This window comes from Lissotriton helveticus, chromosome 2_1, assembly GCF_964261635.1.
Source record: "Lissotriton helveticus chromosome 2_1, aLisHel1.1, whole genome shotgun sequence".
In the NCBI taxonomy this organism is placed as follows: domain Eukaryota; kingdom Metazoa; phylum Chordata; class Amphibia; order Caudata; family Salamandridae; genus Lissotriton; species Lissotriton helveticus.
In genome coordinates this window covers 1,980,451,871-1,980,479,119 of record NC_136059.1, presented here as the reverse complement: position 1 = coordinate 1,980,479,119, position 27,249 = coordinate 1,980,451,871, and positions in this window count along the sequence as shown.

Sequence of the window (27,249 nt, the reverse complement as noted above, 5' to 3'; positions counted from 1 at the left end):
CATCCACTTCCTCTATTGGCTCCACCCACCCACATCCAGAACTAGTATTGCTGAACGTGCCATAACAAGGGTTAGACCAAAATCTACAGGTTGAAAGGTCAGGAAATGAGCCATGTGCATCGCCATAAGGATGCACTACCGGACAGTCAACACCCTGTACTGTGCACCTGTGCCTGAGGGTCAGTCACTAGCCACATGTCATCGAAGCACAGATGGGCCAAGCTGTGGCACAGCAAGATCCTGCGGAGATACCGATCACCCACAGGGTTGTAAGTCTGAAAACACCACACATCCACCCAGAGAGATGGAAGACTGAGCACCACACACCCATGGGAAGATGGCCGCCCGGTGAGGAGCTCTGGCCAGGATCTCCCGGCCAGACACAGCCTTTTTGGCTGTATTCCCTGGATTCCCACCTCCCCGGGGATGGGCCCGCTCACCTGGGTCCTTGTTGCTCCTCGATGCCCCATTCCAGCGTTTTTGAGCCCGAGATGCTCGTCGGAGCTGGCGCTTGAGGCTTTTCTCCCGCGGAGTTCCTGAGCCAGCATGGCCGGTGTCCGGTGGTGCCGCTTTGCTCGGCTATAGGGGTGTCTGGCCCAGGTAGCTCACCACGACCGACACCTACCCAGCCCGGCATTGGGCATTGCTCCCCTCCTAACTCTGCTGCTAGTCTTTGTCTTCCTCCATCGTATTCTCTTCATTGCCTGGTTTGGATCACTGGACGGACCCCTTCGCTTCGTGGCTGATGCCCAAAACCTGGCTGGTCCCTCCGGAGGGTTGCTGTTGAGCCGAACAGAGACTCCCCATCCTGTCTCTGGGCCCCATTGCTGCTGCCTTTCTCTTCAGCTGGCCTTCCTGCTTGCCTCTTCACGGGACTGATGGATTGACTTTGAGACACAACGGAGGTGAGAGGGTGCCGGCGCCGCTCTCTGTGGCTGCTCTGAGATCTTCACTCCTTAATGTTATCGGAGAGGTGCCCCCTCTGATTCTTTTAGCTTCGCTGCTGCCTCACCTCCTTGCTAGACCTCGGGGCCTATTTGGGTCACGGTGAAGGTTTAGAGTCTTCACCGCTCTCCGCGACCACTCTGGAGCCCATCTTTCTGCTATTCGTTCTGGTGAGACACCCCTTCCTGCTTTCCTTTGACTTTATTTTTAGACTTAGCTGCCTCCCGTTCTGCGGACAGCTGCCTTGGCGCCCACGGCCTTTGTTCCCTGACCCGCGTCCCCGGATTGGACACCTCTGCCCCCGCTGCTCATGGATGGGGCGGCTGTGACTTGGGGCCTACTGCCTCTTTCCCTACGGACTTGCTGGCTGTGGTGACCCTCTACCCTGAATTTCGGAATTCGACCTTGGTGCTCCCCGCCATTTTCTTTTTATGGCTCTCTTCTTCTACTGCCTACTGTCCTTCTCATTCTCCGCCATTTTGGCGATCTCTGACCTCTTCCTCTGTCCCGGCGACCTTTCTGTGGTCTCTCCTGTGCCTCCAAACCACTCCTCGCTGTCTTGCTCGTTGCTGTCTGTTTCCCTCTCTCGTTTTGTCTCGCTCTCGCTTTCCTGTCCTTTCCTGCTTTCCTTCCCCTTTCTCTCTGTACCCCCCTCTTCCTTCCCCTGCCCCTTAAATTGTTCTTGTCTCTTACTTTCAGTCTCTCTTACAGCCATCCCACTGCTTCTCGTTACCTCACCCAGCGCCTTCATTTTTGCAATCTTCGAGATTTCTCATCTCCCTGCCCCCTGTTTTTTAATGTGTCATTTTGTGTAACTTATTGTACTGCTGTGTGTGTAAAGCGCTCTGATACCTCTGGGTCTAGCCAGCACTATATAAAACTCAAGAAAATAAAAATAAATAAATAAATCTCACCTCCACATCCCTAGCCCACAGGAAGCCCATCAATGCCCCATTAGCTCCTGTATACACAGCCTGTCAGGATCTGACTTGCAGAACCCCTGCAGGTGCTCGGCAGTGGGTAGAGAGCCATGCGAAGGACAGAGCTCCTGTCTGGAGGCCAGTGCTGCCGCGAGTGGACCCAGGTAAACGGTGAAATTAAAGCCTGGTGTTCCTTTCTGATGATGCTTATTCTGGAATGTCACTTATTCACACCTGACTACCCCATCCCTTCTCCCTAGCTGAAACCGGACCCGACCCTCCAAAACAAAAGCATCAATCAATGCAATGCACTTGAAAGAAAGCAGGAACGCAGGCTCGCAGTAGCAATATCCGATCATAATGTAATGTCTCGCAACCTCTGCACCCTAAATACAGCAGCAGCTGATAATATATATAATATTTATACAATCTAGGATTTTTAGATGAGCCACACCAGTACTTCATAGACAAAAGTTGCAATTGAGCTATTTTTGCAATTGCTGTATATATTTAATTTCCTGCTTAATAAGGTCCTCTAAGTTGTTTATCGCCACGCAATGTCCGGTTTTGTTTAGCATTACTCCATATGGACATAAACAAAACATTCCAGTCTCCTCTAACCATTTGAAGCTTCAAATCAGGTAAACTGTGAGAAAAAGTGGTGATGAATGTTCAAGGCAACAGCAAACCAACCCTCTCCCTTCCAGCCTCCTGAGATATTCCCAGGTTAACCAGCTACAAATGACTTCAAATAGAAACAGTGCTAATTCATCCCTTTGCCAAACGATGAAGTGGCCAGGCAGCCACAAAATACCTGTGGGTGCGCTAGTGTAAATTACATGAAAGGGGCACAAATTGTGTTCGAAAAATGTGTGTGCAAGAGTGATACTTGTATTTTTTGATTGGGCCAAAACTCAAATAATATAGCCTGCATTGTTTACACTCTGCTGTTTTAATTAGTTTCAAGCTCACAAGAACAATTTTTCAATGTGAAACTACTCCTTGTTTTTGGAAAAAGTAAATCTCATTTCAACTCCGTCAGTCGCCATGAGCCATGGAACCTTGAGGTTCTCCAAGCAGCTTGCCTGAAGAGTGTAGTATTCATTTGATGTTGCCTTGTGTTGGCAAGGAAGCAGTGCAGATGGAAACTGCCACATGAAACGTGGCACAGTCCGGGCCTTTGAGATGAACGCGCAAATTTAAAATATCTGTTTTCACACACAAGGCCTGTCTGATAATCATTCAACTGCGTGATTTACAGCTAAGGTTACTGCAAGAATCGAGATGCAGGAGTCAGGGTCCTACAGTGGATCAATTTGCGCTAGAAACACAAACATAAATAACCTGCAGGAACTTCTGTCCATACGTGTGTCACTGGGTTCTGCCTAAAACTTATACTGCAGCTGCAGACAAGTGTTGTAACCTGCCCTTTTTCATTAGCAGATACTGCAAAAAGAAGAACATGTCGGTTTACATATGCGGAAAAGCATTGGCACTGGCAATTTACTCAGGTTACCCATAAATTGGGAGGTCAGGTGTGGTAGAGGAAAGGGGCTGTTGAGTCATGAGGTGCTGAGCTTGAAAAAGCAAAAGCAGAGTTGACAGTTAACTTATACATTTATTTGCTGCAAAGAAATTGGTGAAGAGGACACACAATAGTAAATCTGTTCCAGATTAATTAATAGCGACTTGATGTAGTACTATCTACTACTCTCTTACCTGTGACCTGCAGTCTCCTTGGCACTGGCTCCATTAGATCGCTGGCAAATAATAAGTTTGGGTGGGCCCCCGGCCCAGGCCAAGAGCTTCAGCATGCAATGCAAACAAGTCAAAAGGAATAATTTAAGGCCTGCTTCTGCTGGGTTTTCATTTCAGTGCATGCTAGTAGTTAACAGAAAGCACTTTTCAATTACTTCAACGAGGTTGTATTAAGGTTATTGCAGAGACCTGAAATTTCCAGGACCCAGTCTGCCTTGCCCACAGCTCACCCATCAGCCCACCCTCAACTGTAATAATTAACCAATGTGAAAGAAAATGCTCCTTGAAAGGCAAGGGTGCACTACTGACATCACAAGCGTGATGCAGTCATCATGCCTGGACTTGGGTGAGCCATCCTGCAGGAAGGAGGACGACACAGGACAGGTAGGTACATTTCTTTTTAATAAATATTGGGCTCATCTCTAAAATTCAATAGCCCCAGCCCTGTTAAAAAAGTGCCGGTGCTTAGCACCTGAAAGCTCCTGCACAAATTAAGCACTGCTTGCTGACTGCCCAAACTCAGCAGAACATTGTTCCGTACTCATGTATATGATATTGTTCCATGGGGAGCCTAAAGGTAGACAGGATACATCAGGCCATCTTCAAAATTACTTGCAATTATGCCTTGTTGAAAGTCAGGTTTACCCACTATTGGTGTCAATGGGGGAAACAATGTCACTATCTGGCATGATCCCACTGCTTTGTTCAGTACATCAGTATGATTTTAGAAGAAATGAGGAAATACCACAACTGAATTCATCTTCAACAGATTGATCAGAGGTATTTTCCACATTTTGTGTTCTAATGGGCAACAAGGTTTTTCCTGGGCTGAGGGGTACCAAACCAGAGCCACCCTCAATTAAACTGTGAGTCCATACATATCTGCTAATGTCCATAACCCATAGACCACTCTCATACAGCATCTTTAATAAGACAGACCTGGCAACTCGAGGTGCCTTGTAGTTTCGAATATAGATCCAACACTTTTTCTATTGATTTCAGAACCTCTGGATTGGAAATGTCCTCAACTCATTTGCAGCCTGGACCTGAAGAACATTTTTGTGCAATTCTACCTATCCAAGAGATCTCAATCTTTCCACACCTATGCAGGGTTTTATAGAGTAAATAATGATGAGGTGGGATATTGCTGACATAGACACCATCAATTGTGGGAGGGAAGCTATGCCAGAGGTATCCCATTCAAAGCTATGACTCCTTAGTATCTCCCTGCTTTCTTCTTGCTAAGTAGTAACTCTCATTCCCCAAGGCTTTTCGTAGTTAATCTTTAATCCTGAGACTTTCTTGAAAGGGGGCAACTCTTCAGGCTATGCCGGAACTGACGATTCAGGGTCAGTCAGGAAGCTTAAAATAATCTGCAAATAACATCACTTTAACCAGACCAAAATCAGTTTTCAGGTGCTTCCTAGCTTGATTAAACATGGAGGTTTGGATCAGAGGTTAGAAGAAAAAGGAAAAAATCAATAAAGGCAGTGGGTAGTCCTGTATTACTCCTGGAGATAAAAGTGATATGTTCGAAAAAACAAGGTTGAATTTGTATTTTAGTTGAGAATCTAACAAAGTTCACTTTAATTAATGGTAGCTTCCGAGAGCATTGACTGGACATCTCCATGGTCTTAAGAAGGAAACTTTAATTGACGCTATCAAATGCCTTCCTGGCATTTAAGTGGGAGAAGGATCATCTGCAAATTACAACAAATTACCTTTATCCTCGTTCTGGCTTATGGTCATTTACAAAGCCAGTCTGGCATGGAGACACACAAGTTAGGCAGATTTCAAAGCCATTCTTGTGTCCAACTTTTTATGATGCAGGCTGTGGCTCTTGCATTTACCTGTCGCATATGCTCTGTATGTACAGTGCCAATTTGTGAAGGTTAGCAATAAAGTCCATCTTTGAATATCTAATTCTGTACAATATCATCATGATGATAAATAAAAAAATTCCACCATTCCAAATATTACTGCAGTTTTCTGATGAATAGAAATCCTACAATGAGAAAAAGCTCCACTATGTAGTATTTCTACTAATAATGATCACTTTTACTTTAAAAAAGGCAAGCAGATGCCCCATGGACCTGTGCCATTGTGATAATCATTCCTCCTATCTTAAACCACGTGCATTCAAGAAATCGCACATTGCTCACAAGGTGCTTCATGGCCTCACAGTTGATTATCTTTTCTCTCTAGCAATACCAAGATCCAAGGATGACTGCAAAGCCCCCACTCAAAATCCACGCAGGCCCAGAAAGCTCTATCACTGTTTTTGTTCAGGGTTTAATTCCATGCTACTATTAACATAAGAAGACATCAAAAGGAAGCTACCTAATTTTACCTGGACCTATCTGAAAACACGTCCAAAAGACCTACAGATACCTACTGTGACTGAAGACATCCCCTGTATCGACTTGTCCCATCCTCTCCTAATCTTTCACTGAGTATTGTCTTCTCAAGAAGCTTCACAACTCCTATACAAACTTCTGCCTTAATGTTATAGCAGGGCATCTTCTTACATGGCCAAGAAAGGTGTAAAGGTAAATCTTACTCTTAATAATTAAAGATAAGATAACACAATGTAACATAAATTAATGTAACATCACCTAACATAACGTAGCATAACATAACTTGCTTATCTTGCTCTTTGACAAATAATGGCAATATCAAATCTACCTTTCTGTAAATGACAGCTGGTTCTGGTTTTGATACTGTTTAGGATTAGCTTTGTTCTGACCTGACCTTATTTTCAGTTGCAAATAATTCCATTTTTGGATTGTCAGTAACAGGAAACTTGTAATATTCCATTTACCACCAACGGGAATCTGTAGGTAATACAGTTTTTAGCTATGTTGCTAGTATTTTCCATTAAACGCAGAAAAATAAATTAGCACAACATGTAGGGTAATTACAAAAAACGATTTCCAGTATTTGTTGCCTGAAATCTTAGAGGACTTAAATACAAAGAAAAACTGAATTCCTTATACATGTGCTGGTAATAGATTTGAAGGTAAAAGTTACTTCGCTCAGGAATATAATGTGATTGGCCTATTAAATAATGCCCAACTACAGATTAATATGCACAGTTAATATGTTATGCCTAATACTGAAAGATTTCATTCCAGGCAATCATAACTAAAGGCAAAGTTAATGTTACTTAACTACATGGGCTGATGATCACATAAAAGGAGCTTGTGAAGGGCAATTTTAAAGCATGAATTTGCCATGGGTTTGGATCGATATGTTCTATTGTAGCGTGGAGCAGTGGGTTATTGACACCTTTGTGAGTAGTAATTGTTTCTTTTGTATTAGACCTTGGAATGTGCTGGATTTGGACGGAAGCAAAGTAGAATTGTTGAAGTCTGCACAGAATAATGATGCAGTAGAATCCAACACAACTAGGCAACACAAAAGTAACACAACAAAATAACCAGAGCACAACACAACAATGTACTTTACAGCGTTCCACAATACCATCTCAAGCACAACAACACAATGGCACACAAAACAAAAAAGTTTAACCACAATGTAATTTCATAACAACAACTAGACAGCTAACCAACACAAAACACAATCTGATATCGAAACAAAACACACTAACATCAAAACAAAACACACTAACATAACAATAAAATAACACATTTTTATTGATTGGATATGAGGATAGGATACATTATGGCGTTGCTCAGAGCTATTGAGTTCTGTTGATATATATTTGTGTTGCTGTTTTGGTATTATGTTAATGTTGCTGTGTGATGTGTAGGTATGTTGCTGTGGTATGTTCGTCACTCCCCGTCACTCCCCAATTCTTGAAAGTTAATGTGCCAAAATGCAAAGTTTTAATTTTTGAACGTAGCCTAGGTAGAATGTTTTGCAGCTATTGTTGGAAGCTCGAGTAAGTGAAATCATATTCTTATTTAGAGAAAAACATGTCCGGCAGAGAAGGATCACATGAGCCATAGTTCTTCTAAGGTACTGTCACATGCTAAAGGTCTGAGAGAATTTTACAATGCAGTGGATCATAGGCATTCTATACATTTTCTTCCAGTATATAAAGTAAAAATGTCCCCAACTGTTCTGTATGTCATAGAATCAATTGTCATGGCAAAGTGGGATTTTCTAGGGAAAATGAAAGGCCACATTTAGGGAAAATCATGCAGTTTAACTTATTGGTCCCAGTGTCTGCTCTAAGACTACAATTAGGTTCAACAAGTACCCACGTGCAAGGATTAGCTAGTGTGAGTTGGTGACAACACCAGCTCATGAAGGGTAAGGTGAATTCACTGAGTGGCTTCATGTGCACAGAGATTTTTTTAAGATGGTGAACCTTGCTCTTGAGCGCATCAGAGCAAGCACACAGATTAGGGTGGATTACTGCTGGACAGGAATCTGCTTGGTGTGGATTGTAATACTTTGTGAATCATTCCTGGTTTTCCAATTTTGATTTTGTTTCTGAAATTCCATGGTTTATAAATGAGTTGTCTCACTTGATGTACTGACTTTTTCTTCCTTTTTAGTTTATTGGTTTAGAAGAGGTTTTGTTATTTATTTTCCAGTTCACGGATAAATTGTGCTGTGATCGCTTAGTCAGTCAGGGATCCATGCTGAGATTGGTGATGAGTAATCACAAAACAGTGCTCTGATTGGTTGGTTGCTGGTGAAGCTGCACTGTGATAGGTTGACCTTTGATAGAGCCACACTGTGATTGGTTGTTGTTCGCTAGTTTGTTTGCTGTGATTTTTCAGTCACTTTTTACATTTGTTTTAATTAAGAAAAAATAATAAGACGTTTGTCAGTAAAACCTAAGGTTACTATAGTACCAAGAGAGGGTCAGAAATTACCGGCAGAAGGAACGCCTCCTTACGAAATGATGTATTTTTGTACGCAGAGGGTTCTGCACTCAATTAAAACAGTCAGTATATAGAGGATGGACATTATTGTCCATAGTACATCAAAAAAGAGTGAAACGGCATCTCCGAAATGACTCACTGTTTGAGTAGTTGTTGTCTTTTGAAAAATGTTAATTTATTCTTTTTTCTTTATTCGACAGTTGTTTCTCCAAAACCAGCACACAACAGAAAGCCGACGCGTTTCGTCCCACCTGGGACTTCTTCAGGGCTTAACATGTGAGAGGTATGTTCCTCATGTTCTTCATGTGAAACTTTTTAAAAGCATAGTACTGATATCAATTGTGAATAGGGTCAAGTGTCTCCCCAAGTGTGGTATCGAGATGTCACGAGGAACATACCTCTTACGTGTTAAGCCCTGAAGAAGTCCCAGGTGGGATGAAACACGTCGGCTTTCTGTTGTGCACTGTTTTAAGAACCGACTGTCGAATAACGAATAAAAAGAACATTTTTGAAAGACAACAACAACTCATACCGTGACTCATTTGGGAGATACTGTTTCACTCTTTTTTTTATATACTATGGATGATAATATCCACCATCTATATACTTACTTTTGTAGTTGAGTGCAGACCCTCTGCGTCAAATGATGTCCTGGAGATTTCCTCTGCCTAGTGTTTGGAGACATAGAAGGGTTACGTCTCTGGTCTGCTGCACCATGTTTGCAATTTCTTCAATTGACATTTTATGCCTTTGACTGGTGCAGGATTTGGGTGCCTTGACCCTTCTCTGTGTTTTTGTGATGTCTTTGTGTACCTGGATTTCAGATTGGAATAAATACACTGCACATGATGAAGTTTTACAATATCCATTAGAAGGTACCTATAGTTTTAGGAAGCTAGACTTCTTGAGACAAACCACATATGACATGAAGTTGATGCCTAGACCTACACAGTTTGAGGTGTTTAATGATAGAGGCAGATAGAAAGAAAGCAGCAAAGCAGGTGAAGAGCTCATTTAAGCATTGGATTGAGAGTAATATGGATCATCAGGAAAAGAGCTGGAGTCCAGATTATTTGAATGTGTAAAACCATTCCCTACTATATTTAATGAGAATGATGACAAAGACAAATAAAATAAAAACGTAAGCAGAATAATGATTCTGATGTAGAGGATTAATATTACATTAATTCCCACCCTATTCTCCTATAAATTCACAACGCGCTACACATTAAAAAATAACACAATTAATGTAATGATCAATTAATCAACTAATACAAATTAATTACCAATTAATAATTAATTGACAATAAATTAATTACCAATAACAATAAATAAAAAATAATAATAAATGAATTGTAATTAATATAATGTTAAATGAACCAATTAATACCAATTAATTACCAATACATTAATTAACAATAACAATCAATAAAACTTATTAATAAATTAATTATAATTTATATAATTTTAAATTAACCATTTAATAAAAATGAATTACCAATTAATAATTATTTAACAATAAATTAAGAATCAATACCAATAAATAAGGACATATTAACTAATTAATCATATTTAAATTACTTCCCACCCTTATCACCTATAAACACACAACTCGCTACACATTAAAAATGACATAATTAATTTAATGATCAATTAATCAATCAATAAAAACTAATTACTAATTAATTAATTATTTATTTACAATAAATTAATACACAATAACAATACATTTTTTAATTATAAATTAACCAATTCATATCAATTAATCACCAATTAATGATTAATTAACAATAAATTAACAGGATCAGAGGTAGGAGCACACCGCTTCACCCCCCAGAAAGGTTTGCCCCTGGTATTATGGTAAATGCAGTCTCATGTTGCTTGCTTTGCTAAAATATTTACCAGTGTTTCGCCAGAGTTGGCGCAGATAGTGCTGATCTCTAGACACGTGTTTCTGGTTCTTTAACCATCATCAGTAGAGATTACAGGCTTCAAATTTGGGGTTTGCTGAGTAAGCTGCCAAAAATCACATCAGGTCAACTACCTCTCACAGGCGCCGGGGTGCTTCCTCTCACGAGCTACTCAGCTCAAAGTCTCATGGGAGTGCCTTTAAACAGGAACAGGTGTGGGAGCACACCGCTTCACCCCCAGCAAGGTTCACCCCATATATTATGGTAAATGCAGTCTCATGTTGCTTGCTTTGCTAATATATTTATGAGTGTTTCGCCAGAGTTGGCGCAGATAGTGCTACACACGTGTTTCTGGTTCTTTAACCATCATCAGAAGAGATTACAGACTTCAAATTTGGGGTTTGCGGAGTAGGCTGCCAAACATCACATCAGGTCAAGTACCTCTCACTGGAGCGCGGGCGCTTCTTCCCACGAGCTCATCAGCTCAATGACTCACGGGAGTGCTTTAAAACAGAAACAGGGGTGGGAGCAGACCACTTCACCCCCCAGCAAGGTTCGCCCCTGGCATTATGGTAAATGCAGTCTCATGTTGCTTGCTTTGCTAAAATATTTACGAGTGTTTTGCCAGTGTTGGCGCAGATAGAGCTGATCTCTAGACACGTGTTTTTGGTTCCTTAACCATCATCAGTAGAGATTACAGGCTTCAAATTTGGGCTTTTCTGAGTAGGCTGCCAAACATCACATCAGGTCAAGTACCTCTCACTGGCCTGTGGGTGCCTCTTCCACGAGCTTGTCAGCTCAATGACTCACGGGAGTGCTTTGAAACAGGAACAGGGGTGGGAGTACAGTAAATCAACAATCAATTACAATAAATAAAAACATATTCATTATAATTTAATCACTTCCCACCCTATTCCCTTATAAACCCACAACCCGCTCTGATACTAAAAAGCAACATTTACTTTAAAAAAATGTAAACATTTAATACATATATTTAAAAATAATTAAGAAAACATTCAAAAAAATGTAAACATACATATAAAACACATACTAAAGTACATAACACTAAAAAAATCGATATTATTTACAACTATAATTTTGCTAACGATATTATTTACTTTGTTATTACTTCGATATGCAAAAAATCGATATTACTTATTTTAAAGTCAATATTCTGGCCAACCATATTCTTGACTTCGATATTCTGTCCCTACGATATTAAAAATTCGATATTAGTGTAGGTAGATATTTAAAATTCAATATTTTGACTGCGCACCTGCAGTGACAGTTCTGGATGGCTGTTTCTGTTCGAGGAGGACCAAGACTGATTTGAATATAGCTGGTTCCTGTCTGAGCTGGCATGATGGGGAAAAAGAATAGACAGGTATGTGACCCAAGTAATTACCAGTGTTTGAGATCATTTAAAGAATTATGTTATGTTATGTTATGTTATATTGAGCTTATAAAGCTCACAGCTACTCAAAGTGTCCCGGCGCTAGCTCCTGAAGGAAAGAAGGAATGTATATCAGATTAAAACAGCAAGGTCTTGAGTTTTTTTTTTTAAAAAGCACTGGGTCTTGAGTAGTCCTCAGGGCTAAAGGCAACAAATTCAAGGCCAAACCGGCCCGACGCACAAAGGAGTTTCCACCAAGTCGCTGGCGCTTGAACCTCGGAATCTGCATCAACCATTGGGCAGAAGACCGACGCGCTCTACCAGGCACATAAAAGGCAAATCTCCTTTGTAGGTATAAGGGGCCGGTGTCATACAGGGCCCGGTGAGCCATGGTTAGCATTTTAAATTTCAGGCGAGACTCGCCTGGCAGCCAATGTAGGTCATGCAAGTGTGTCCGCACACTATCTCTAGGGGAAAGCCCCATAAGGAGTCTAACCGCCGAGTTCTGGACGACCCGCAGTTTTTTGACCACCGCCACCGAGCAGCTCACCAGGAGCGCATTGGCGTAGTCCAAACGAGAAAGAATCAACGCATGGACCGCGGTTTCTCTGGAGAAACTCGGCAGGAGGGGAAGAAACTTCCTCAACCTCCTCAGTATGCCGAAGCAAGTACCGGCCAACTTCTTCACGTGCATGGCAAAATGCAGGTTTTGGTCGAACCAAACACCCAGATTTTTTACCGCGCCCATTCTATCAGATGGCCGAGAGAAACCCAGAGGCCAAAGCCTCTCTCTGAAGTCTGAAGGAAAGGAGCCAAACAACAGCACCTCAGACTTCCCTTCATTGCATTTCAACTGAGCATTGGATAGCCAGTGAAAGACAGAGGAAAGGCAATTTTGGGTCAGCCCGACCAATTCCACTTCCCTGGGCCAGGTAAACAGCAGCTGGGTGTCATCGGCGTAAGCCATCACCTTAGTCCCAGGTGACTCCGCCAGATACACAAGCGGAGTCACGTAGATGTTAAAAAGGAGGGGGCTAAGTGATGAACCCTGTGGCATCCCCGTTGACACCGGCAGTGGCAAAGAGGCACTCGGGGGGAGCCAAACTTGCTGCTGCCGGCCCTCAAGGAACGAGCTGATCTAATGTCAGGCCTTGCCAACGATGCCGATAGCATGGGGAACCATGTCGAATGCCGCCGAGAGATCCAGCATGACTAACGCTGCCCTCCCGCCGGCATCCAGACACTCCCGGATTGCCTCTGCAACCTCCAGCAAGGCCAGATGAAGCCCCTTGGACTCCTCGATGAACTTGGTGAGTTGAAAGGTGACGGCCTTCTCACACACTTTCGCAAAGCTAGGCAGTAGCGAAATAGTTCTCAGGTACCGAAGGGTCCAAGGACGGCTTCTTAATCAGCAGAATGATCAGGGCATGTTTCCAGGCTCTAGGCACAGAGGCAGTGCAGAGTGACTTATTGATCAAGAAGTTCACCTCTGGATTGACCGTGTCAGCCAGGTCCGACAATAGTCTAGCAGCACAAGGATCATTGGGAGAGCCGGACTTAAGAGCTTTCAAGATTTTAAGAGGGCTGGCCGAATCCAATAGGCCGAAATCCGAGAAGGTAAAGAAGGGCTCTACCCTACTGATAGTTGGAAATGACCCTGTGTCTTGGAGCCCTGAAAAGATGGAAAGCAAGGCTTGGATGGTAGCTATTTTATCCTTGAAGAAGGTCGCCAAGGAATTACACCAGGAGTCAGAAACAGGAGTGACCGCCGACTGTGCACAAGGGGCCAGAAAACTTTGAACAATGGAGAAGATCTCTTTAGAGTTGTTTTTGGCCCGCTCAATACGCGTGGCATAATAGAGACCCTTAGCTTCTACTATGGCTGTGTAGTAGAGCCTCTGTCTTGCTCTGAGAGTGTTCTTATCGGCCAGACAGTAGCCTCGGGCACGCCAGGCTCTCTCTGCAGTTTTACACTCCTGTTTCAAAGTCCTCAGTTTGGAAGAAAACCAGTGTTTAGAGGGAGATTCTCTCCTCAGCTTAGCCTGGCACGAGGCAAATTGTACCGCAACTGAACCTGTAATCCACTCTGCAAACTGGCCAACATTGTCCTCAAGCTCCAGACAGAAGGAGGGACGAGAAGCACCCAGAGCAGTGCTCGAGGCTACTAAGTCCGGTCTCCTAAAGGCAGGGAGGGCGGAAACAACGTGCCGGGTGAGAGGAGATAACAGAGTCCAAGAGAAAAAGATGGGGAAATGGTCGGACCAGGCGACCGGACTAGGTTTCTTCACCAATACATGAAAATTGGCCCCTATAATATCTAGGTTGTGCCCGCCAAGATGGGTGGGAAACAGAACTCTTTGAGAGATGTTCGCCAGATGGAAGGCGTCCAACAAAGCAGAGGCATCCAAGGCCTCAGTGTGGTCTAGGTGGATATTGACATCGACGAGGAAAATGAACCTGGAGAAACGCAGAACTCGCTCAGCTAGGGCATCCCCACAGGAGTCCAAAAAGTGCTTGGACGGTCCAGGCGGGCGATATTCCAAAGAGCCCCTGAGCGTGAAGTGAGCAGAGAATTGAATGCTGAAGTTAAGAACCTCGCAATCACCTGAAAGCGAGGAGGACTCACCGAGCAGAGTCCAGCTGCCTCTAAGCCAGATGGCGAGTCCCCCACCCCTGCCCGACTGGCGATCGAGCCGATGAATTTTATAACCAGCAGGAGTGACCAGAGAAACAATCGGATTGGAATAAGCGTCAAACCATGTTTCGGTGACAAACAACATGTCCAAATCGTTATCGGAGATAAGGTCCGCCACATCGACATGGTGCCTCCTCACTGACCTAGCGTTGATAAGCAATGCTGAAACCAGTGTGGGGGTGCTTGTGTTTGCTTTCAAAGGGGACCTTACCTGGCAGCTTGATTGCAACTGTTCCTATTGAAGCAGGGACAAGACTGATTTTCAAATGCGTGTTCCCTGTTGAAAATTGAGCGGTGGGCAAAAAAAGATGGGCCTGAATGCGGCCAGGGAAGTTAGCAGTGGCTGAGACTAATTCAAGCATTCCACCCATCACTTTGTTGTAATCCTAAGCAGTGGCAACTGCCGCCAATCTAAAGTGGTGGTGTGACAAGGGGGAAAGGGGAAAGGTAAAAAATAAATAAAAAGACTTACCTGTAACTGACACCATTGGCTGTCTCTTTGCTCCTCTCCTCCCAGCAGTCCATGGGCCACCAAGCACAGGCTCCTCACCCAATCCAGACACCTTTCTCATGCTAAACCTAGCATGTGAGAAGCGTAGGGATTTGTCTGAGTGGGTTGGTCTGACGCTCACTCTAGCCTGTGCCTTTTCTCCACCTGACTGTGCAATACAGCAGGGTTGGGGAAATATAAGTGCACATGTCAATTTGACCTCCTTAAGATGGCTAGCCAAACTGACGTGCAATTACAGTGCCCACCACTCTTCCTCCATCCATGGTCCTGCTCCACCCCACCCTAGACTCCCTTGGCTTCGCCTCAGTTGGACAGTGATAAATGAAATTATAATACGATTGTTTTAACTCATTTTATTTATCGTCTGCTGGCTCCGAGCAGCGAGGCGATGCTTATTCTCCATTACAAAGGAGCTGTGCCTTTCCTCAGTGCATTCCTGTTGTAATTATCTAGCTGTCCATAATGGTCGGGCATTCTTCGAAATCGGGGCCTCTTGTCACATAAAACGTTATTGTTGTTTTGTCCACCATGCCACTTCAAACTGGAATCAGCCGTATGCAAAACGGATTGGGTCCTGAATAATTAACAATGGCTGCGTGTAATTAAAACATTCCACCCATCACGTTTTTGTTTTTGTTAGAAAAAACAATGCATGGAATTTAGACAGAACAAAATTTTCCAGCCTACATAACTACATAACACCTCTTTAAGTTAGTATATCTCAATAACTGAATAATAAGGTGAGAATTCCATGATTTCTTAATGTATCCTGAGAATTCCCTCTCCGCTTGTATCAGCATTCCTTAGATTGGTCTGTGTTGCTTGATCACTATTAGGAGTGACCAAAATAAACCTTAATCTGTGAGTGAAGAAGAGACTGTAGGAATGTCTTCTGGTTTATGTAGAGTAGCGCTCACTGTAGTGAAACGGCATAGAACATTATAAATGAAGGCTTCTAAATATAAGGATGGATGTAAAATATACCATCTAGAGGAGACTTAGTCCAGTCTACAAGGCACTTGTCACCACACAATGCCATTTAACGAGACACTTCACTTGTGTAGTTGATGTTGTTCTCCAGGAACATTCGAGTTATAATGTATATTGGGGTTTATATTAAGATGTAATTTGAGCTGCTTGATATTTTGTACTGTCTGTTTTAAGGATATGCAAGAACATGAGGCACATGGTTGTCCCCTTTACACTGTGCAGTTTTAGAAATTACTTTCTGTGGTCAGAAATATTTAATCTTCAAAGCCTTTTCGTGGAGGGAAGCTTTTCGGAGTTTTTTCTGTATTTTTCTGTAAAGTGTCAGATTCAAGCTGTAAATATAGAAGGCTAAATTCACTATTAGTAAAAAACAAGTAAACCCTACCTCTCAGGCTAGTTTCGTCTACATTATGATGAGTAAAGCTTCTAGTTTTATGGACCTCCCATAAAAATTCCATACATATACTCTTAAATATAGAAGGCATACGGGCATCACTACCCGAAACTGTATGTTTTTCCACAGTTGAGAAATGTAGGTAGTATTGTTTATAATATACAAAGGTATCTTAAATTTAGGTTTTTTCCATTTAAGGAGTATTTTATACCCCTTCTTAATATAGGGGTGTTTGGGGGATTATCCATACACCCTTTAACAAACGTAAACAATTATTGTAAGAATTTAGGTATGTAAGTAGCATGGAAACATCCATGGGATCTGTTTATTAATTCCAATACAATAATGACTTTGCCGTATTCTGTATAGTCAACATGCTGCCCGTCAACAGAAAATACAATGTAACTCCCAGTACCACTAACTTTATGGTAGTAGAGCTATATAAATGCAATTACAGTACAATACCATAGTGGATCATATTGCATTATAAGTGCACATTTATGTGTTGCATCCTGTGTTGAGTAGTCTGTAGGGATGTGTCATTGTGTTTCAGTTGTGTTCTTCCGTGTATGTTCTGTTTTATTCGGTGATGTCAATAAATGCAGTCAAATTCGTGCTCAGACCTGTGGCATTTCCCCACGCAAATTGCTCTCCACCTATTGCCAGGAAGAATTTGTGTGTGCAATCAGGTCAGAAATTAATGAAATGTGCAATATAAATTTGGAATAAACACACAACCTCACATCATTCTGCATATTGACCTCCAAAACTCTGAATGAAGCACAACACCTGCCTACTGTGCTGTATTTATTTCCCAGTTGCATTTTTACGTATCAATACTCAAAATGAGCACCCTAGGGGGCATATGTACAAGGAAGTGGCGGACTGAGGTGTTAGCCGTCATGGCTTAATGCATCACTCTGCCACTTCAGAAACGCAAGGCTGCACTATATTTACAAGGATATGGTGCAGCCTTGCATTTTCTCCTGCGCTGGGACTACAGTTAGCAGTGTAGCACCAATGCAGGCACCCTTGCACCATAGTGCATAGGAGCACAGTGGAGTTGAAGAATCAGAGAAAGACGGTGCTATTTGTTTTGTGTCTGCTTTTGTTATGGGTTTGTACTCTGAACTTAGTTCCAATATTCAGGAGAATGGAATGTGTTGACAAATAAAAGGTATAGATGAGATCCTAAATATGTCAAGTACAGTAGTGATTGGTTTGATGTGCAGCAGAAAAGGATCAGGGAGAACATGATGGTTGCCTAGACAAAGAAGTTTCATAGAAATGGTAAGAACCAGATGATGTGTTTAGATTTGGTTTTTGTACTGTCTGAAAGTACAAACATGAATGGGATGAATAAGAGGCAAGGTCTAAGAATGGGAATAGAGATGGTGCTGATGCAAGGTTGTTCAATATGAGTTCTGAAAAATACTATAATGAATGTAAAAAATATCCCTGTGTTGAAGAGCACTGTTTCCCAATTCTGCAGTAAAATTGGCCATTGTTGACAGAATCCAAGTCAAACCCAGAATGTTTTTGCTGCCCAGGTGTAGTGGAATGTGAATCGGGTGAAAGAACAGTGATTTGCCCCAGCCCAACCAGCTTCTGTGGAGAATGTGCAAAGTCAAGGGAAGTTTTGTATGAATATGCCCACAGATCCAGTGTTGCAGAAAAATATGAGAAACACAATGACATATAGTGTAGGGTATCAACAGAATCCATTGATTCTGAATAATGATTTTCTTTCAGTTTTCCCAGAGACTAATTCTCAATGATTGTGCCTGAGAGGAGAGGGGAGGTGGGTTGCTTCCTTGGAGGAGTCCTGGGTATAGAACAAAGACGCCCTTATGTAGATGCTAAGGTAAATTGTCACACTTTATCTTTCATGATAGATACAGGAGCTACCCACTCTACAGATCAACTATGGAGGTTCTAAACCTACTCGGAGAAGTCCAAGTTGTAGACATTAGTAATAAACTGATTGTTAACCTGATAATAGCAGATGTCCCTGTTAAAATAGGATCAATGAATAATAATCATCAGTGCCTATTGTTTGATTTGAGTCCTGTCAATTTATTGGGCAGATACTTGCTTTGTAAGATGAACATCCTTGATTTTGTGAGTACTGCATGGTGTTGCAGTTGACACCTAAGATGAAAACTCAGTGTTTAAAGTTAAATCTCATGACTCAAGAGTTCAGTTAATCCCAGTCCTTACCAAAGAGAATTTGCCTTTGCATTTAAGACATACTGTTAAAGAAGGGATATGGAATTTCACAGGAAATGAAATAGGACTGATAAAAAATGGAAAGCCTATCGAGATAAGTGTAAAACTAAATGCAGGTTTCCCTAGAATGAAACAGCAGAAACTTTCAAAAGAAGCAGAAGAAGACATTAAGCCTGTCATTGAGAAAATTATTGAAAAAGGAATTATGTGGGAAGTGCTTGGTAGTCTTTGCTAATCTCCCATGACGGACATTAAAAATTGAGTGATAAATGGAGAATAGTGCAGTTTCTTAGAAAAATAAATAAAATAGTGATTCAATGTTGTCCGGCGGTACTGAATCCTGCAGTAATTGTGTTCCAGATTTCAACAGATACAGAATGATATGCAGTCATTTACGTATGCCTAGCATTCTTTTCCATTCCTCTGCATAAGAAAAGCTAGTTTCGTTCTGTGTTCCAGGTCCTGAATACATTTCTTGTTAAATTGCACAGGGGTATAATGAAAGTCCTTCAATTTTCAGTCAGATCCTAAATAAAGATTTGGAAAGTTTGCAGTTAGCCTGTAATTCAGCACTTGTTCACTAAATGACAGACTGACAAAGGAAGACTGCAAAGTTGACACAGTTCCACTACTGAATAATTTAGCTGATAATGTTTACAAGGTTTCCCCTACAAAGATGTAGTACTATAATAAAGAAGTGATTTGTTTTGGTCACCACACTGAGAAAGGAGCAAGGATAGTCTCAAAAGAATGTGTATCTACAATTCTGAAGATAAATCCTCCTACCACCTAGACGGAGTTGAGGATGTTGGCTACTGTACTTAATGGATTATGAACGTTTCCTTGATTGCAAAGCCTACAATTAGGCTGACACATAGGCAAAGATCATAGTCATGTCAAAGATCAGGCACCATTTGATGATGAATGTTTATAGGCCTTCTGGGAATTGAGTGAAACATTGTGTAATGCATGGGCCCTAGAATGCCTGATTACAATAAGATTTTTTGACCGCCATGACAGAGGTGGGTGTAAACTTTCAGGCCTTGCTCAAAAGCATGGTAGAGTCATAAGGCCAGCGGCACATCAGTAGGCTGTTAGATCCAGTGGCTGTAGGTCTTCCTGGCTCTTTGGAAGTGGTTGCAGCTGTTTGCATTGAAACTGAGAAAAATGAAGGATTTGTGATGGGATAGCAAAATCTCAACAGAATGAGTTTGTTCCACATTTCATTGAGATTTTGCTGACCCGAACCTCGACATTAAATCACTGATGATATCATCCATGATACTTTTATTCACATTGCTCCATAAACCCTTATATCTTTAAAAAAAGAAAATTGGTAGTAAAGGGCCTGTAGTCATAAACATCATAGTATTACTGTGTGTACAAGCGTGGGTGCAAATATAGTTTATAAAAATGTTGCGCAATTAGAGTTAATAATAGGAAATCTGCACCCACTGGGACAATTCTGTGCTCAACCCATGTAATAATAGTTGAAGCTCCGTTTTACAAGATAGACTCTGGATCTCATGCACAAAGCTTTTTTGTGTGAATAGGTGTACATTACTCCTGAAAATGTTGTAGTAAGCTACACCTATGTCAAGAGATAGTCAAACTTATTCAGAGAAAATATTTTGTGAAATAATGCTTAAATAAAAACGTAAGCCTAACACTAGCGATAATATCATGCTATTAATGTAGGCCTGAGTCTAGAACCTTGCTCCTTGAAGTCAAGATACTTATTTGCATCCTATGTATATAATATGAAGGGGATATAGCACCAAGGAGCAGTGGAGCAGCTTCTAGATAATATTTTATTTTTGCAAAAGCATCCTAAAATCAGACACCGTACACAGTATAATATGGTATGTGTGTATTTGTGTGTGACCAATTTACACTATGGTGTCGATTCCGATCCGGTAAAATGCGCTCCGAATGGTCGTACGGAGAGTTTTTTCCCCGTACGAATCGTATCCGTAGACGTCCCGTACGTACGATGAAGTACGATCCGTACTAGGTGCCGAACTCCGTACGAGTCGTACAGGACTCCGTACGACTCAAATCTCCATACGAATCTCACTCGGAACCCGCTGTACGCGACATCGCGGCACATTTTTACGACCCAGCAAGTACGATTTGTGTCGGGTACGCGCCGTACGACCCTTTTCCTACGGGAGCCGAAAACAGTCGTAAACGCAGAGTTCGCGCCGAAACAGGTACGGAACGCCCCCCCCCGGGTACGGCACGTACCCCCCATGATCGCAGGGGTACGCGCCGTACCCCTGTGGTCATGCGGGGTATGTGCCGTACACCCAGCGTACATGGGGTACGCACCGTACCCCATGTACAGTGGGTGTACGGCACGTACCCCATGTACGCTGGGTGTACGGCACGTACCCCGCATGACCACAGGGGTATGGCGCGTACCCCTGCGATCATGGGGGGTACGCGCCGTACAGTGTGTAGGTGATCGTGCGCTTTTCCGTACGAATCGACGTGTACCGTACGAATCGCGTCCGGGTCGGCCGATCGGGATCGGAATCGTCCGGTCGTACGGCGTCTGTACGAGTCGTACGGAAACGGCTCCGGATACGATTCGTACGGACGGGGATTTTACCGGATCGGAATCGACCCCTATATCTCCAAATCCAAATGTTATGGTGATATGGGTACGTAAGAGTGATAATATAATACATAGTACAGCTGGCTGTTACATTATACATATACATTAATAATAAGCGATAAGTGATTTGCTCAATTGCACTTTTATGTTGCAAGTGCTAAATTTGGAATTTAATCCCGAATCTCAAGATTCCAACTTCCTCAGCTTAGCCACTAGACCGCATATCCCGGCAGCTAGCATTCTCTCATGCCCACCATTAGCTAGTTCGTTGGGAGTTTGTGCTCAAAATCTGCTCACACAATTACATATGTTTTATTATATTATTTTAATTGTTGTTTATAAAACACAATGCAAGCTCTCAAGAAGTCTCTTGATGTAAAACTTAAAGGACATCTACTAATTGTAAATTAGGCTGCAGATAAGAACACGGTTATCATTCTATAGGGATGACCCATGTTTTCAGTTTTTTTTCTACCACGGAGCATTGAGGACTCCTGGGTAGGGGTGGGCGGACATCTCAGTTCTGCCCACGGAATGTATGGAGATTTGTCCCTTTCGCAATGTAGGCGGAGAAACGAGGCAAATCTCCGCACACTCGGGGCGTAACGGAAGTTGGCCTCCCGCCCGCAGTATTAAATAGGGCGGGCGTCGCGTAACGGAACTATGCGGAGAGTGTGGAGATTTGTTCAATCTCCGTGCCTCTCCGTGTAAGTCCCTTACGCAACTTACGCCCACCTCTACTCGTGGGGCTGTATTATAGAAAGTGCCCTGGGAGCGCAAAGGGCATGAGTGCCCGCTTTGCTTGCCCATGGGGCACTTTGGTAATGCAGTAGGGGCCACAGATACTTGTGCAGCCTTTTCTGTAATACAGATAGTGTTGGCACACATATAGCATGAGCTCTGCCACCAGAGGGTGTACCTCATTTGTATGGGGGTGTGGCCTTTTGCAAATGAGAGAATCTCTTTGCCTTTGTGCCCTTGCAGTATTACCAATTAGGGCACAGAGGCAAAGAAGCTGTCAGTGCACCACTTAAAAAGTGGTGTACTGTCAGTTGGGGCTCCCTGATAGCGGTTCTCTTGAAGGGGTAAAGGGGCCCTTTGCCCCACCCCCCAGAAAGCCCTTTGCAGGCGGGTGTAGTAGCTCACTGCACCCACCTGCAAAGATATCTCTAATCCCCTTAAAAGTGCAGGTGGGTTGCCACCTGCACAGTAAAACACAGAGCAGCTGCTTCAAAGCCGCTCCAAATTTCCTTGAATTTGCTTCCACCGGGACAGCATAAGTTCACAGCTGCCCTGGGGACAGTACATTCAATGTAATATGGCACACTCTTCTTGTTTGCACAAGGCACACCTTTTGAAAGATGCTCCTGGAGCTTACAAGGAAAATGTGCTGCATTCCATAATACGGCCCCTGATGGATATTGTGAGGGTTTCTGTACCATAGTTTGGCGGCTTGTATTCTAAAAACTCTTCATCCTGTTATTTTGTTTTTTAATTTCAGGGTCCAAAATCGAGCAGCCAATTGTGACCTAAGAGAAGGCATTGGCTTATATTTTCAGAATTTTTAATCCAAAAAAAACATCCTTTAAGTGGTCGAGGGAGCTTTAAGTATAACTAATTTCTGGATTGGTAGTTAGTTTAGTTAGTTCAGAAAAAAGAGTCAACAACAGGATTCAGACAAGGCAGACCTTACTGAAAACCATGCACACCCAGTGGCATTCACGTAAGGGCGGGTAATCACATGTTACATCAAAAAGAATCCATTTATGTTTTCCTTAAGACTGGGAAGATCATGGGGACTATAAAGAACTGGGAGGTATTACTTTGGAGGTAAACTACACCAGAAAAAAAGTAGTCAATTTCTGGGGTGATAAGGTACACTTCTAGATTATAAGATTAAGTTGTGCTACAAGGCATCCTGTTACTGTTTTTTCAGTACCTGCTAACACTTCAAGTTGTTGTGGGTATCACTCATGCCCCGGTTACTTACCGGTAATCTTCATTACTCTGAGTCCATGTCTTCCTCGCCACAGTAATATACATATGAGCCTCCGGCTCCACACAGAACTCCAAGTAAAATAAAAGAGCAGCGCTCTAGTCTCCCCTCCCTCCTCCAATATGGCCCCAGAGGCTTCCTCCAATCACATAAAAGGACACATATCAAGCAACTCAGCCTGAAAACCAAGCCGCAGACATGAAGCCACCACCAGGGCCCGGAGGGAAGGGAAACTATACTGTGGCGAGGAAGACATGGACTCGGAGTAATGAAGATTACCGGTAAGTAACCGGGGCATTACCTCCTCGTCCTGTCTTCCTCGCCACAGTAATATACATATGAGCCGATACCAAAGCAATCAGCTTCATGTAAGGAAACAGACCACACCATCAGTGCAGCGAAACATAGTTTAATATACAGAGGCACAACAACCCAAAAAATGAACAACCTCTTAAGGCACCCCAGCAGTCAAAACAGAAGAGGCAAATGAAACAGAACCCCCACCCCCAATCTGGAGGCGGTAATGGGACATGAAGGTATGCGGAGAAGACCACGTAGCAGCCCTGCAAACATCCTCCATAGATACCCCTTTGAAAGAAGCCCAGGATACAGCCACAGACCTGGTGGAACGACCTTGAACAGGAAGAGATGGAACCACAGAGACCGAAGCATAAGCCAAAAGAATGGCTTCCTTAATCCACCGACTGATCGTGGACAGGGAGGGCTTCATACCCTGACGCGACAAACCATAATTCACAAACAAGCAGTCAACCTTACAAAAGGAAGAAGTGCGAGATAAGTAAATCAGCAAGGCACGCCGAACATCTAAGAGGTGCAAAAGGGACTCCTCAGCCGAGGAGGGATCAGGACACAGAACCGGAAGAACCACCTCGGCAGACCGGTGAAAAAAAGAATCCACTTTAGGAACAAAAGTGGGATGAGGGCGCAAGACCACACGGTCCGCCAAAACCAACAAAAACGGGACAGAACGAAGGAAAGCACCCAACTCACCCATACGCCTGGCAGAGGCAATCGCCACCAGAAACACCACCTTGAGAGTCAAAAACTTCAAGTCTACAGACTCCAAAGGCTCGAAAGGAGCCAACTGCAAGGAACGTAAAACCAAAGGAAGGTCCCAAGGAGGAGGACACATGATAGGACGTGGGCGCTGGAAAGAAAGAGACTTAAAAAGTCGAGCAACCAACGGAGAAATGGAAACCAAAGGCAGGACATGAAATGCCCGAATGGCGGCCCATTGAGCCCGAAGGGTCGAAATGGCCAATCCCAACACAAACCCATCGTTCAGAAAGTCCAGAATGCGAGCCGGATCTAAAGACTCCAACGACAGCCCATGACCAACACACCAAGAAGCAAAATGATCCCAATGCTTGGCGTAAGATTTAAGCGTAGAAGGTCTCCCGGACTGCTGAATGACCCCAGCCACAGCCATCGAACAACCCTCACGCATCAGAGATTCCCTCTCAAGAGCCAGGCCTGCAGACCCAGGGAACGGAACACAGGTAGAGGAAGAAGAGGACCCATCAGAGGATACGGCACGAACGGCAAGGGCCACCCCGGAGACACAGCCAATTCCCTCAGAAGGGGAAACCAAGGGCGACGCTTCCAACAAGGAGCAATCAGAAGCACCAACGACCCCTCCCTCTTGATTTTCTGTAACACAGCCGGAAGCAGGGGAACAGGGGGAAATGCATACAGCAGACCCTCCGGCCAAGGGAACGAAAGGGCGTCCACCCTCCAGGCGTCCCGGCAAGGCATAATCGTGCAAAAACAACGGGTCTGGGCATTGTCTTGGGAGGCAAACAGGTCCACAATCGGACAACCAAACATCACCTGCAACCTCCTGAACATCCACCTTGTGAGAGACAAGGACCCCATGGAAGGAAACACCCGGCTCAGACAATCCGCCACAGTGTTCTCTGCACCAGGCAGGTAGATGGCAGACAGGGACTCCAGATGCATCTCCGCCCAAGAACCAATCCGACGAGCCAGGCAACTGAGGGAGCGAACCCTGCACCCCCCTTGATGGTTCACATAAGACATCACAACCTGATTGTCCGTCCGGATTTGCACGTGGTGACCCCGAACAAGATCCGAGAAGTCCAACAGACCCAGAAGGACGGCCTTCAGTTCCTTGTAGTTGGAGGAACATGACAACACCGACTGAGGCCAAATCCCTTGAGTCGCCGAAACCCCCAGAGTAGCACCCCATCCCAGCAGGCTGGCATCGGTAGTGACCACGCGGGTGGGAACAATCAGAAAAGGGCGGCCCTTGGACAGATGACCCACGTCCAACCACCAACTCAGGACCACCCGAACCTCCTCCGACATAGGAACCAGAACATCCATATCGAGGGAACAGGGGTCCCAATGCGACAAAATGTGGGACACCACCGGGTACATATGGAGGCGAGCCCACGGCACCGTCAACAATGAAGCCGACATCAGACCCTGAACACGCAACCACAGGCTCACAGGATGAGAAATCCCCACCAACAGGGAACGAACAGCAGACATCAGGGACAAAACCCGGGGAGGGGGCAGGAACACCATCCCCAATTGAGTCCTGAACAGAGCCCCAATGAAAGTCAAGTCTTGTGCAGGAACCAGGGAGGACTTCGGTACATTCACGAGGAACCCATGATGCGCCAGGACATGGCACACCTTCTGGACATGCAACTCCGCCTTAGGAAGAGAAGAAGCAGAAATTAAAATGTCGTCCAGATAAGGAAAAACACTAACTCCCTCCCCATGCAAATGCCCAATAAGAGGAGCCAGAATCTTAGTAAAGATCCGGGGAGCAGAGCAGAGCCCAAAAGGCAATACCTGGAACTGGTAATGACGACCCTGTACACAAAACCGGAAAAACTTCTGAAAGTCCGGATGAAGAGGAACATGCAGGTAAGCATCCTTCAGGTCTATCGATGCAAGGAACTCCCCCTGAGATATCAGAGGAAGGATCAAGGGAAGGGAAACCATTTTGAACCGTAGGTGAGGGATGAAAGTATTCACCCACTTCAGGTCCATCACCGGACGAAGATCCCCGGTGCGCTTGGACACCAGGAAAAGTATCGAATACACCCCTTTTCCCAACTGATCGCTGGGCACAGGAACGATCGCCTTCTTGACCACCAGGGAAGCAATGCCGTCCAAAAGTGCCAATCGTTTCACAGGATCTCCGGGACAAGGAGTGGCCCTGAAACAGTCTGGGGGCGTCCGGGCAAATCCAATGCGCAAACCCTCCGAGATCACTCGAAGCACCCATTGGTCCGACACAGTCTCCCGCCAAGAGTCCAGGAAGCAAGTGAGTCGACCCCCAACCGGACCCACACCAGGAGCGACCCAGTCAGGATTTGGAAGCAGGAGCGGAGGAGGCAGAAGCGCCGGAGAACCGGGACTTATCAAAGGAAGGAGCACCCCGGCCACGCCCCCGTCCACGAAAGGGCTGACCAGCCCGACCCCTCTTCGATGCACCAAAAGACCGCTGTGAACCAAAGGCACGGAATCTGCCAGGACGGTCAGGAGCAAGCAGTTTACGGTCCTCCGCCGTCTTCTTCACCATGTCGTCCAGAGACGAACCAAAAAGTTTAACCCCAGAAAAAGGTATTTTCATGAGCAAGTTCTTCTGGGCAGCATCAGCCTTCCAGGAACGGAGCCACAACTGACGCCTCGCAGCCACAGAGGATCCGGCCGCAGAAGCAGCAGCCCCCAGCGAATCAAAGGAGACATCAGACAGCAGACGAACCTGCTGCTCCATCATCGCCAGGGTAGAAGAAACATCCTCCCCCTGGTCCAACAACTCCGACAGAGACTGAAAATCCTTGAGCAAGGACTGGATAGCGTAAGACGAATAAGCCGCAGCCCTGATAGAAAAATTGGCAGCCGCAAAAGTGCGTTTCACAGCACCATCCACCTTACGGTCAATCGGGTCAGCAGGAGAAGAGTCCTCTGAGACAACGGACCCATGTGAAGACATGCTCGCCAACAAAGAGTCAACCTTCACGGAGGCAG